Raw genomic sequence first — 13,205 nt, 5'->3', positions numbered from 1 at the left:
GTTATCTCACAGAGTAAGGGAACATTTTATTTATGATACATCTCTGTTTTATACCCTAGCTTTCATGTCAGTTTTCAAGGACATCTTACTAAGAGCACTCCAGCTAGCATAGATCATTAGCCTAATTACCTAAAGGTCCAGAATCACATTGTCTAGGATTGGATTACCTGCCTTCTTCCCCCTCATCCTAGGTGGAGCATCCCCTGGTAGTCAGGGGCAAACTGGGTCACAGTCCAGTTACATTAACTCCTTCCTCATCATTAACAAATTTATTCTGATTGCACACATGAACTAGTATGTACATATTTGTCTTCAGAAATAATCATTTAATGTACAAACCTGCTATGATATTTTCATGGGAGTTTCTACTCCTAAAGCTTGATGTCTAGACCTCTACATTAGGAACACTCGCCAGACAAGTGCATCAAATATCCCCTGGTGAGGGTGAGAAGGAAAAGACTGGGTTTCTAAGTCCTCACATAGCTCAACAAGGTCTCAGATCCAACAATTCAGAGGTAAGGAGCTACAGGCAATGAAAACCTAAAGTAAAAGGAACATTGCTTTCACATCAATCACATTTCAGGCCAAAAGGCATTGAAGGAATGGATGCTTTGTTGTCTCAGAAGGGTTTTCCAGGGTCTGCATAGTTTATTCCATCTTTCCCATTCTCTGTTGTTAACCTTTCACATCAGAGTTTTTGTTCTCCACCTCCCTGCTTGGACTGCAGGATTCAGACATTTCTTTGCATCCCAGGTCAACCTTGCCTTTAACAAGAACATAAATTTCTCCTTGCCGCAAATTCTTGGTTTGGCCTCAGCCCATTCCATCCAGGTCCCACCTCTCGAGACATAAGGCTGGGTCAGAGGACTAGGTCTCCCACAGATCTGGGAGGAAAACCTGGATAAAACTGGTGGCAGGAGCAGCTGCCACCCCAATCTGACCACCATGCAGAAAACTTGGCCCTTTCACCATCACTTGCCCTCAGTACAGGGCTTCTCTCTGCTCTGTTCCTCCTACTGAACCAAATCTTTTGCAAATGTGGGCAAAACAGCAGTAGCAGGGAGAAGCCTAGGCCCTTAAAACTCTCCTCAAAGTGTCTTAAAACTCTCCTCAAAGTTCCCTGATGGTGGTGGTGAGTCTGGACTCTACCATCACTACCTAAAATTCTGAGATTAATAGTGGCACCAGGGAGCCACAGGAATGGAACCAAAGCTGGTGCCTCGGTTGTGACTATATAGTGCTCCTAATTAATCCCATCTGTCTTCATATAATTATCTAAGCAGAAGTGCTGTTGGCATTATTTGAATCACAGATTTAGCTCTGGCTTCTGCTGGTAGCTATAGGGCCCTTTCTTCAAAGCATGTAGCAATGCAAGCAGAAGGAATAATTTGCTTCTTATAGACATATGCCCTGGACAAGAGACATCTTCTGGGTAAGATACTACCAGAAACATAATCCATAACCACTAAAAAAATCCTTTCTGGGGCTTCCCTGGTGGCGCTGTGGTTGAGAGTCCGCCTGCTGATGCAGGGGATACGGGTTCGTGCCCCGGTCCAGGAAGATCCCACATGCCGCGGAGCGGCTAGGCCCATGAGCCATGGCCACTGAGCCTGCGCATCCAGAGCCTGTGCTCTGCAATGGGAGAGGCCACAACAGTGAGAGGCCCGTGTACCGCAAAAAAAAAAAAAAAAAAAAAATCCTTTCTGTAAATAGTGCCAAATGCAATTTTAAAACCTTATAAATCATGATAGTTTAAAAAATGAATGGCACATCACAGTTTACAAAGTATTTTCATCAGTTTTCCCATTTGAAAGGAAAATATGGAGTAAATGTCACAACTTCAAACTAAAAATAACAGAAGAAGAATTGGCTTTAACTAGGAAGAAGAAAGAGTTAAAATACTCCCTCTCACCAAGAAATAGCAGGGGAAATAAATAAGAACACAAACAACTAACCTAAGACCAAACTTCAACATCAATTTTATATGTGCCCCTGTCAAGGGGACTACGATGTGAAGTCCCAACACGCTTTGTGGTAGGATTCACCTGGGTTCAGGTATTTCTGGAATTCTGATTATACAGGCTTTTCAGAAACTTATACTGCTAGACAATTCACTCATGGGAAGAAAACGATTTGGTTTAAGCTATAGAATATGTTTTCAAGAACTGCTATGTTGTGATCATACCTGTCCCTCATAATCTTTACATTTCAGTTTCTGAAGAAAGAAAAGCAGGATTTTCACTTTATTTATATGCATCAGAGAAGTGCAGGAAAACATTTCCATGAAACTTACTGTGGCTGACAATCTGCTCAGTTGCAGCAATGTGTTTGATATGGGCTCTGGACACAAAGCAAACCCCCATAGTAGAAAATGACAACTGATGCTCTTGCCAAAGCCTGCCAGTGGCTGGTGACCATGACCTACCTAATCCTGAGTGCTTGTCTCTTAGTGGTGGTTCCCTGTGTATGTGTGTGTCCCACCAGAGTTATCTGGGTGGGTGGTCTATGAAATATTTGGAATTTATGGACAACCTTGCCTACAGACAGGCAACTACTTTAAATGCTATTGCCTGCTGTTTGATTATGGAGTGGTACCTGGTTAATTCTCCCCAGAATCAAATCAAACACTAATAATGCTATGAGATTCGGGTTACTATTAGTATAATTCATTTATGTGCAAGGGTAAGACTTGCCAACACATAAAACATATCCTTCAGAGCCAAGGTGAAAAGGAAATCATTCTTTGCCACTTCTTCAAAAAAGAAGAGGAAAGAAGAAAGTGAGATACTATCCTGTGTAAGCCCACAGATAGCTTCTCTTTTCTGCTAACAGTTTTATTCTCTCTCCAGAGTTCTAATGTATGTCAAACCACTGCATAATATTTCTCAAAATTTTAAATGTCAGTAAGAATTTCAAAACAAAACAATCTATTTTTGAAAAAGAAATCTTTTCTCATTGTGAAAATAATTATTCAAATGCCATACTAAGCCATTATACCTTCAATTTAGAAAATGTAAATACCCTTGGAAGAATAATACCATAATGTATTTGACATTATTTACACTTATTATGAATGAAGGCTATGAGAATTGGCTTTTACTGGGAAGAAGAAGGAATTAAGACACTAACTCATCAAGGAAGAACAGAAGACTGAAAGTAAAGGAATAGAAAAAAATAACCCATGCAAATGGAAATGAAAAGAAAACTGGGATAGCAATACTCATATCAGAAAAAACAGATTTTAAAATAAAGTCTGTAACAAAAGACAAAGATGACCATTATATAATGATAAAGGGGTCAATCCAAGAAGAGGATATAGCATTCATAAATATATATGCATTTAATATAGGAGCACCTAAATATATAAAGCAAATATTAACAGACATAAAGGGAGAAATTGACAGTAATACAATAATAGTAGGATACTTGAATATACCACTTACATCAGTGGACAGATCGACCAAACAGAATATTAATAAGGAAACAGTGGCCTTAAATGACACATTACACCAGATGGTCTTAATAGATATCTGCAGAACATTCTACCAAATAAACAAACAAAAAACCCCAGCAGAATACACATTCTTTTCAAGTGCACATGGAATTTTCTCCAGGATAGATAACATGTTAGGCCACAAAACAAGTCTTAATAAATTTAGAAAATTGAAATTATTTATATTAAACAACTTTTCCAACCACAACAGTATGAAACTAGAAATCAATTACAGGAAGAAAAATGGAGGAAACACAGACATGTAGAGACTAACAACATCTTACTAAGAAAAGAGTGAATCGACAAAGAAATGAAAGACGAAATCAAAAAATACCTTGAGATGAATGAAAATAGAAATGCAACTTTCTAAAATCTATAGGACACAGCAAAAGCAGTTCTAGGAGGAAAGTTTATAGTGATACAGGCCTACCACAAGAAACAAGATAAATCTCAAATAAACAACCTAACTTTCCATCTGACAGACTTAGAAAAAGCCCGAAGTTTACAGAAGGAAGGAAATAATAAAGATCAGAGCAGAAATAACTAGAGACCAAAAAAGAAAAAAAAAACACAATAGAAAGATTAATGAACCTAAGAGCTGGTTTTTTTGAAAATATAAACAAAATTGATAAACCTTCAGCCAGACTCACTAAGAAAAAAAGAGAGGCCAAATAAACAAAATTAGAGGTGAAAAAGAAGTAATAGAAAAAGCCACAGGTACCATAAAGTGGTCAGTCTATCATGGTATAGTTTAAGGCTGTCACCTAATGGAAAGGTTTATAGAGCAAATGTTCTCTCAATACTCAAAGCACAACCTGAATGTCATTACTTTCTTTTGATTAAATCTCCACTAAATGCTCCTGAAAATAGAATACACTACTGAAATATGGTTTGAGTACTTCAATATTCCAGGCTTGTACATAGCCATGCAGGCTGTGCTTGCATTAACAGCATCCTGAGCAACAAGACATGTAGGAAAACTGATAGTGACTGGTATTAAGATGCTGTCACTCCTGTCCTTTCTGTGGCTACAGGACATGTGATTGGCAGCTGAGGTAAGCACATTCCAGTCACAAGGTGAGCTGTACTGTATTTCATTCAGCAACTGCTGAGAGGCCAAGAAGTAGGAATTCCTCTAGGGCAATCCCTGGAAACAGCAATGGAAGTAAAGGAGTGCTACAGTTATGTCTGCCCAGATTTAGTAAAAGAATTTAACAAGTATGACACAGAGGGGCCAAGTAGATTAAACAGTATACTAGAATCAAGGCAATCTCAAAGAAAGAATTTTCCATTGACATTGGTTACGACAGATCCTTGGAACCTAAAATCTTTTTTCATCCAGAATTTGCTAATCTAGAATTTACCTACCTAACAAGTAGTAAATGAAGTAATTCAGCATTATCTTATTGGTGTCAGATTTCTCTCTACAAGGATACTGACCTCACTTAACTGGATGTGCAGAGACTTTGAGGGTCACTCATATTTTGAAGGAAAAAAATGACCAAGTAAAAAGTACATTTCAAAAAGTAGCTTCAGAGCTGATTTTTGCTAATTTTAACGATATAGACAACTTTAACTTCAAACCTGACAAATGTGCAATCTTAAAAGAAACTGTGAAGCAAATTCGTCAGATCAAAGAACAAGAGAAAGCAGCAGCCGCCAACATAGATGAAGTGCAGAAGTCAGACGTGTCATCTACCGGGCAGGGTGTCATAGAAATGCACAACCTGCCAAGACTGAATCAGGAAGAAATAGAAAATATGAACAGACCAATCACAAGCACTGAAATTGAAACTGTGATTAAAAATCTTCCAACAAGCAAAAACCCAGGACCAGATGGCTTCACAGGCAAATTCTATCAAACATTTAGAGAAGAGCTAACACCTATCCTTCTCAAACTCTTCCAAAATATAGCAGAGGGAGGAAAACTCCCAAACTCCTTCTACGAGGCCACCATCACCTTGATACCAAAACCAGACAAGGATGTCACAAAGAAAGAAAACTACAGGCCAATATCACTGATGAACATAGATGCAAAAATCCTCAACAAAATACTAGCAAACAGAATCCAACAGCACATTAAAAGGATCATACACCATGATCAAGTGGGGTTTATTCCAGGAATGCAAGGATTCTTCAATATACGCAAATCTATCAATGTGATAAACCATATTAACAAACTGAAGGAGAAAAACCATATGATCATCTCAATAGATGCAGAGAAAGCTTTTGACAAAATTCAACACCCATTTATGATAAAAACCCTGCAGAAAGTAGGCATAGAGGGAACTTTCCTCAACATAATAAAGGCCATATATGACAAGCCCACAGCAAACATCATCCTCAATGGTGAAAAACTGAAAGCATTTCCACTAAGATCAGGAACAAGACAAGGTTGCCCACTCTCACCACTGTTATTCAACATAGTTTTGGAAGTTTTAGCCACAGCAATCAGAGAAGAAAAGGAAATAAAAGGAATCCAAATCGGAAAAGAAGAAGTAAAGCTGTCACTGTTTGCAGATGACATGATCCTATACATAGAGAACCCTAAAGATGCTACCAGAAAACTACTAGAGCTAATCAATGAATTTGGTAAAGTGGCAGGATACAAAATTAATGCACAGAAATCTCTGGCATTCCTATATACTAATGATGAAAAATCTGAAAGTGAAATCAAGAAAACACTCCCATTTACCATTGCAACAAAAAGAATAAAATATCTAGGAATAAACCTACCTAAGGAGACAAAAGATCTGTATGCAGAAAATTATAAGACACTGATGAAAGAAATTAAAGATGATATAAATAGATGGAGAGATATACCATGTTCTTGGATAGGAAGAATCAACATTGTGAAAATGACTCTACTACCCAAAGCAATCTATAGATTCAATGCAATCCCTATCAAACTACCACTGGCATTTTTCACAGAACTAGAACAAAAAATTTCACAATTTGTATGGAAACACAAAAGACCCCGAATAGCCAAAGCAATCTTGAGAACGAAAGAAGGAACTGGAGGAATCAGGCTCCCAGACTTCAGACTATACTACAAAGCTACAGTTATCAAGACGGTATGGTACTGGCACAAAAACAGAAAGATAGATCAATGGAACAGGATAGAAAGCCCAGAGATAAACCCACGCACATATGGTCACCTTATCTTTGACAAAGGAGGCAGAAATGTACAGTGGAGAAAGGACAGCCTATTCAATAAGTGGTGCTGGGAAAACTGGACAGCTACATGTAAAAGTATGAGATTAGATCACTCCCTAACACCATACAGAAAAATAAGCTCAAAATGGATTAAAGACCTAAATGTAAGGCCAGAAACTATCAAACTCTTAGAGGAAAACATAGGCAGAACACTCTATGACATAAATCACAGCAAGGTCCTTTTTGACCCACCTCCTAGAGAAATGGAAATAAAAACAAAAGTAAACAAATGGGACCTAATGAAACTTCAAAGCTTTTGCACAGCAAAGGAAACCATAAACAAGACCAAAAGACAACCCTCAGAATGGGAGAAAATATTTGCAAATGAAGCAACGGACAAAGGATTAATCTCCAAAATTTATAAGCAGCTCATGCAGCTTAATAACAAAAAAACAAACAACCCAATCCAAAAATGGGCAGAAGACCTAAATAGACATTTCTCCAAAGAAGATATACAGAGTGCCAACAAACACATGAAAGAATGCTCAACATCACTAATCATTAGAGAAATGCAAATCAAAACTACAATGAGATATCATCTCACACCAGTCAGAATGGCCATCATCAAAAAATCTAGAAACAATAAATGCTGGAGAGGGTGTGGAGAAAAGGGAACACTCTTACACTGTTGGTGGGAATGTAAATTGATACAGCCACTGTGGAGAACAGTATGGAGGTTCCTTAAAAAACTACAAATAGAACTACCATATGACCCAGCAATCCCACTACTGGGCATATACCCTGAGAAAACCATAATTCAAAAAGAGTCATGTACCAAAATGTTCATTGCAGCTCTATTTACAATAGCCCAGAGATGGAAACAACCTAAGTGTCCATCATCGGATGAATGGATAAAGAAGATGTGGCACATATATACAATGGAATATTACTCAGCCATAAAAAGAGACGAAATTGAGCTATTTGTAATGAGGTGGATAGACCTAGAGTCTGTCATACAGAGTGAAGTAAGTCAGAAAGAGAGAGACAAATACCGTATGCTAACACATATATATGGAATTTAAAAAAAAAAATGTCATGAAAAACCTAGGGGTGAAACAGGAATAAAGACAGACTTACTAGAGAATGGACTTGAGGCTATGGGGAGGGGGAAGGGTAAACGGTGACAAAGCGATAAAGAGGCATGGACATATATACACTACCAAAAGTAAGGTAGTTAGCTAGTGGGAAGCAGCCACATAGCACAGGGAGATCAGCTTGGTGCTTTGTGACCGCCTGGAGGGGTGGGATAGGGAGGGTGGGAGGGAGGGAGACGCAAGCGGGAAGAGATATGGGAATATATGTATATACATAACTGATTCATTTTGTTGTGAAGCTGAAACTAACATACAATTGTAAAGCAATTATACTCCAATAAAGATGTTAAAAAAAAAAGTAGCTTCATACACAACAATGTGAATGTATTTAATGCCACTGATCTGTACACTTAAAAATGGCTAAAATGGTAGATTTCATGCTATATGTTACCATAATAAAAGAATTTAAAAAATTTTTTAACTTTAAGAGGCCTCATGACACTTGCCCTTACTCATTCATGGGCCAAGGAATTCCAGTAATTAGGAAATGCTGCCCTTCACACTAAAAGAAAATTGGTTTTTGCTGCAAGTGTTTTAGAACTAAGAAGCTAGTACAGTTGACCCTTGAACAACAAGGGTTTGAACTGTGCAGGTCCACTTATATGTGGATTTTTTTTCGATAGTAAATACTACAGTTCTACACAATCTGTGGTTGATTTAATCCATAGATGTGCAACCACGTATATGGAGAAACCACGTATACGGAGGAACTATGAAGGGCTGACTATAACTTATACACACATTTTTCACTGAGTGGAGGGTCCACACCCCTAACCCCACATTGTTCAAGGACCAACTGTCTATTGGATTAAGTTTAATTCCTTGGACTCTTTTTCTTGATAAAAAAAAAATTTTTTTTTAAATAAAAACAGCCTGTTGGATCTTCTTTTTTTAAAAAAAAAAAAAAAGAAATGCTCACAACATTCAGGTATTACCACACCAGTTTCAGCCTCTGTTTATTGAAATTTCTTCCTGGTTCACATGTCTAAGCATTTGCCACTGACCCAACCTGTGAGAAGCAGACACAAAGTGGTGTTGCAGATGCAAACAGTTGTCTACTTTGACTGCTCTTCTAACCCCTCTCCTACGACAGAAATCACTGGCAATGCCAATTAAATCTCTATCAGCTGATTTTGGGGTGGTTCTAATGCACCTGTTCCTTCTTTGTTCTTTTTTTCTTTTCTCTCTCTTTCTTTTTTACTTTATTTTTTTGGTGGGCTTTGTGTCTGGCTTCTCTCACTTAACAAGGTTTATCCACGTGTAGCATGTATCAGCACTTCATTTTTCACGACCTTAGTCATTTCAGGCAGCTATAACAAAACACCATAGACTGGGTGACTTAAACAACATTTATTTCTCATCGTTCTGAAGCCTGTGAAGTCCATGAAAAAGGGGCTAGCAGATTGGAGATTTGGTTCTTGGTGAGGGCCTTCTTGCTGACTTGCAGATGGCCAACTTCTCACTGGATCCTTTAATGTCTTTTCCTTTCCTTATAAGGCTACCAATCCTATTATGTGGGCTCCACTCTCATGAGCCCATGTAAACCTAATTACCTTCCAAAGACCTCTTCTCTTCATATCATCACATTGGGGGTAATGGCTTCAATATTTGAGTGTGGGGGGCAGTAGGGGAGACAGAAACATTCAGTCCATAACATGACCCAATAATATACCATTGTACAAACAATACTACATTTCATTGATTCGTTCATTAGTTGACAAGCATTTAGGTTATTTCCACTTTTTGACTATTATGAATAATGCTGTTATGAACATTTGTGTGCAAGTTTGTTTTTTTTTTAATGTTGAGCCTTCTTTTACTTATTTTTATTTTCGTCTGTGTTGGGTCTTGGTTTCTGTGCAAGGGCTTTCTCTACTTGTGACAAGCGGAGGCCACTCTTCATCGCGGTGCGCAGGCCTCTCACTGTCGCAGCCTCTCCTGTTGCAGAGCACAGGCTCCAGACGCACAGGCTCAGCAGTTGTGGCTCACAGGCCCAGTTGCTCACGGCATGCGTGATCTTCCCAGACCAGGGCTCGAACCTGTGTCCCCTGCATTAGCAGGCAGATTCTCAACCACTGCGCCACCAGGGAAGCCCTGTGTACAAGTTTTTTGTGGCCACATGTTTCAATTCTCTTGAGTATGTACCTAGGAGAGGAATTGCTAGTTCATATGGCAACTCCATGTTTAACCACTCAAGGAACTGCCAATCCGATTTCCCAAATGGCTGCACCATTTTACAATCCCATAAGCAATATACGAGGGTGCAATTTCTCCAAATCCTCACCAACACTTATTGTCTGTCTTTTTTATTATAACCATCCATCCTAGTGGGTGTGAAGTGGCATCTCGTGATTTTTGATTTGTATTTCCCAAATGATCACCTTTTCTTGTGCTTATTGGTCATTTGTATATCTTCTTCAGAGAAATGTCTATTTGAACTCTTCATCCATTTTTAATTGGATTATTTGCCTCTTTTTTATTGAGTATAAGAGCTCTTTATATTTTAGATACATGTCCCTTATCAGATATATGATTTGCAAATATTTTTTCCCTTTTTGAATTGTCTTTTTATCTTCTTGATAGTGTCCTTTGAAGCACAAAAGTGTTTTGTTTTTTTTTTTAATTTTGATGATAAATTGCTTTTTTAAAAAGCTTTTGGAGGTCTGGATCCAGAATAATGTTTTCCTAACACCTCATGAAAAGTTTCATAGAATTTTATAGCAGGTAGGAAGGTAATTCAGGTGTATAGTACAAGAAGAACAAGAGAGTTTAATTGATAATTAATTAAAGGGGAAAATATTTTGATGGGTAGAAAATTAAATTTCACATAGTTAATATATAAGAATAAAGGCTCTGTAATATATTTTTACTTCTTTTCATATGTGTAAATGCACATTTTGGGGTGGTGCATTAGAACCACCCCGAAAGGAGATCTCCTTTCACATAAAACAGATTGAAAGGAGTTATTTTATAAACACAAGCCAGAGGAAAAAAAATCTATGCTTGCCCCTAACACTGACTAAGTGAAACTGAAGGGAAAACAGAGTTGTTTACTCAGGTAAATATGTTGGGGATCTATAAATGATGAATAGCTTTATTAAAGAAGTTATTAACTTTATATCCTGAACTAGTGCTAATGACATTTTAATAAAAGTTGTTCTTGAAATAAACTTTTCTGGTTAATTTCTCCACTCTCTTTGGAATCTTTGGTAGGTAAAAAAATAAGCTAAATTCACATCTGAAAATTTTATAACAGTTTATGCAGAGCATACAAAGTTAACAGATTATAAATTCTCCTTACCTCAAGAAAGGAAATGGGCAGAAGTAACCATGAATGGCTACTGCAGTCGCTCCTGCTAAAATACTTCTCCAGTGTACTTTTAGCTATTCATTTCCTTCTTTTTTTGAGTTATAACAGACATATAACATTATATTAGTTTCATGTGTACCATAATGATTCAGTATTTTTATATATTGCTAAATGATCACCACAATGTCTAATTAATATCTATCACCACACATAGTTACAAAAGAATTGTTTTCTTGTGATGAGAACTTAAGATCTACTCTCTTAGCAATTTTCAAATATACAGTATAGTATTACTAACTATAGTCACCATGCTATACATTGCCAGGACTTATTTATTTTATAACTGGAATTCTGTACCTTTTGACCATCTTCATTCATTTCACCCACCCTCCACCACCCTGCTTCTTCCACCCACCAATCCATTCTCTGTATCTATGAGTTCAGTTATAAATTTTTTTTAGATTCTACATAAAAGTGAAATTATATGGTATTTGCTTTCTTCTGTCTGACTTATTTCACTTATAATGCCCTTAAGGTCCATTTGTGTTGTCACAAATGGCAAGATTTCATTCCTATTTATGGCTGAATAATATATAAATCACATTTTCTTTATCCATTCATCCACTGATGGACACAGTTGTTTCCATGTCTTGGCTATTATAAATAATGCTACCATGAACATAAGGGTGCACATATATCTTTTCAAGCTAGTGTTTCGTTTTCATCAGATAAATACCCAGAAGTGAAATTGCTGGATCATACTGTAGTTCCATTTTAGATTTTTTGAGGAACCTCCATATTATTTTCCATATTGGCTACACCAATTTACATTCCTACCAACAGTGCACAAGGATTCCCTTTTAGTCATCTTCTCACCAATACGTGTTATTTGTTGTCTTTTTGATAATAGCCATTCTGACAGGTGTGAGGTGATATCTCATTGTGGTTTTGATTTGCATTTCCCTGATGGTGAGTGATGTTAAGCACCTTTTCATGTACCTGTTGTCCCTTTGTATGTCTTCTTTGCAAAAATGTGCATTCACATCCTCTGCCCATTTTTTAGTCAGATTGGTTTTTTGCTATTGAGTTGTATGAGTTCTTTATATATTTTGGATATTAACCCCTTATCAGGTATATGATTTTCAAATATCTTCTCTCATTTGGTAAGTTGCCTTTTCATTTTGTTGATGGTTTCCTTTTTTGTGCAAAACCTCTCTGCTCTTTAATGATAATATTAAACAACAAGATGGCACAATTTATGGACAAATATTTTTCATAATAAAAAGTACCCTTTGTATTGCTCCATTGTTGCAATAATATGAAATTTAATCTTGAGAAAGATGCACTTAGGTTTTGGTGGTACTTTCAAGAAAACACTAGTTCTCAAAAATGTTTGTTATTTCTAGTTATTCCCAAGAAAAATGCTGAAACATTAAATGAATCTAAATATTAAGGGCTCCATGTGAAGCCGCATGCTGAGCCTCAGCTCTAGTGAGGCTGTGCAACACCTTGATTTTAAACTTCTAGCCTCTGTGAGAGAATACATTTCTATAGTTTTAAACCACCAAGTTTGTAGTACTTTGTTACAGCAGCCCTAGAGAAGAATACTCTAGCTAACAGTCTCCTCATTGTTCATGAAATACATCAACCTGTTTCCCACCTCCACACCTTTGCTTAACTATTCCATCACCCCAAATGTCATACCTTTCACCTTTCCGCTTATCCTTCCTAGCCTTCAGGACCTCTCTCAGTCCTACTTATTCCAAGCAATTTTCTCCAGCTCTTCCTACCCACTTATGCTCTTAACTGTTCATCGCAATATATATTATATACACTCTTCTCGTACTACTTAAGGTTCTATGTCTTGCTTCCCAAAATGAAAGTTCCATGAATGCAGATTCTTATGCTGCACTTATGTAACCTTAAACTTATCAAGCACGAAGACATATTTAATTACTGCATAGCGTCAGATAAACCAAGATAATGGGCCTCACAGCTGTAGCACCACCGATATTAAAAACCAAATCTCAGTGACCTTGCTGCAGACTCCTCCCCAGATTCTACACCTCACAGGCTTAACTGCTATAACCCA

At 37.4% G+C, this 13,205-nt stretch overlaps 1 pseudogene; it reads left to right on the top strand.

The window, feature by feature from the left end:
- Positions 1-4,260: 4,260 nt before the first annotated feature.
- Positions 4,261-4,994, top strand: LOC132520272 (actin-related protein 3-like; annotated as a pseudogene).
- Positions 4,995-13,205: the final 8,211 nt, after the last annotated feature.

This window comes from Lagenorhynchus albirostris, chromosome 5, assembly GCF_949774975.1.
Source record: "Lagenorhynchus albirostris chromosome 5, mLagAlb1.1, whole genome shotgun sequence".
Classification (NCBI taxonomy): Eukaryota; Metazoa; Chordata; class Mammalia; order Artiodactyla; family Delphinidae; genus Lagenorhynchus; species Lagenorhynchus albirostris.
Note: the sequence above shows the minus strand (reverse complement) of the source record. Positions and strands in the feature narration are given on the sequence as shown.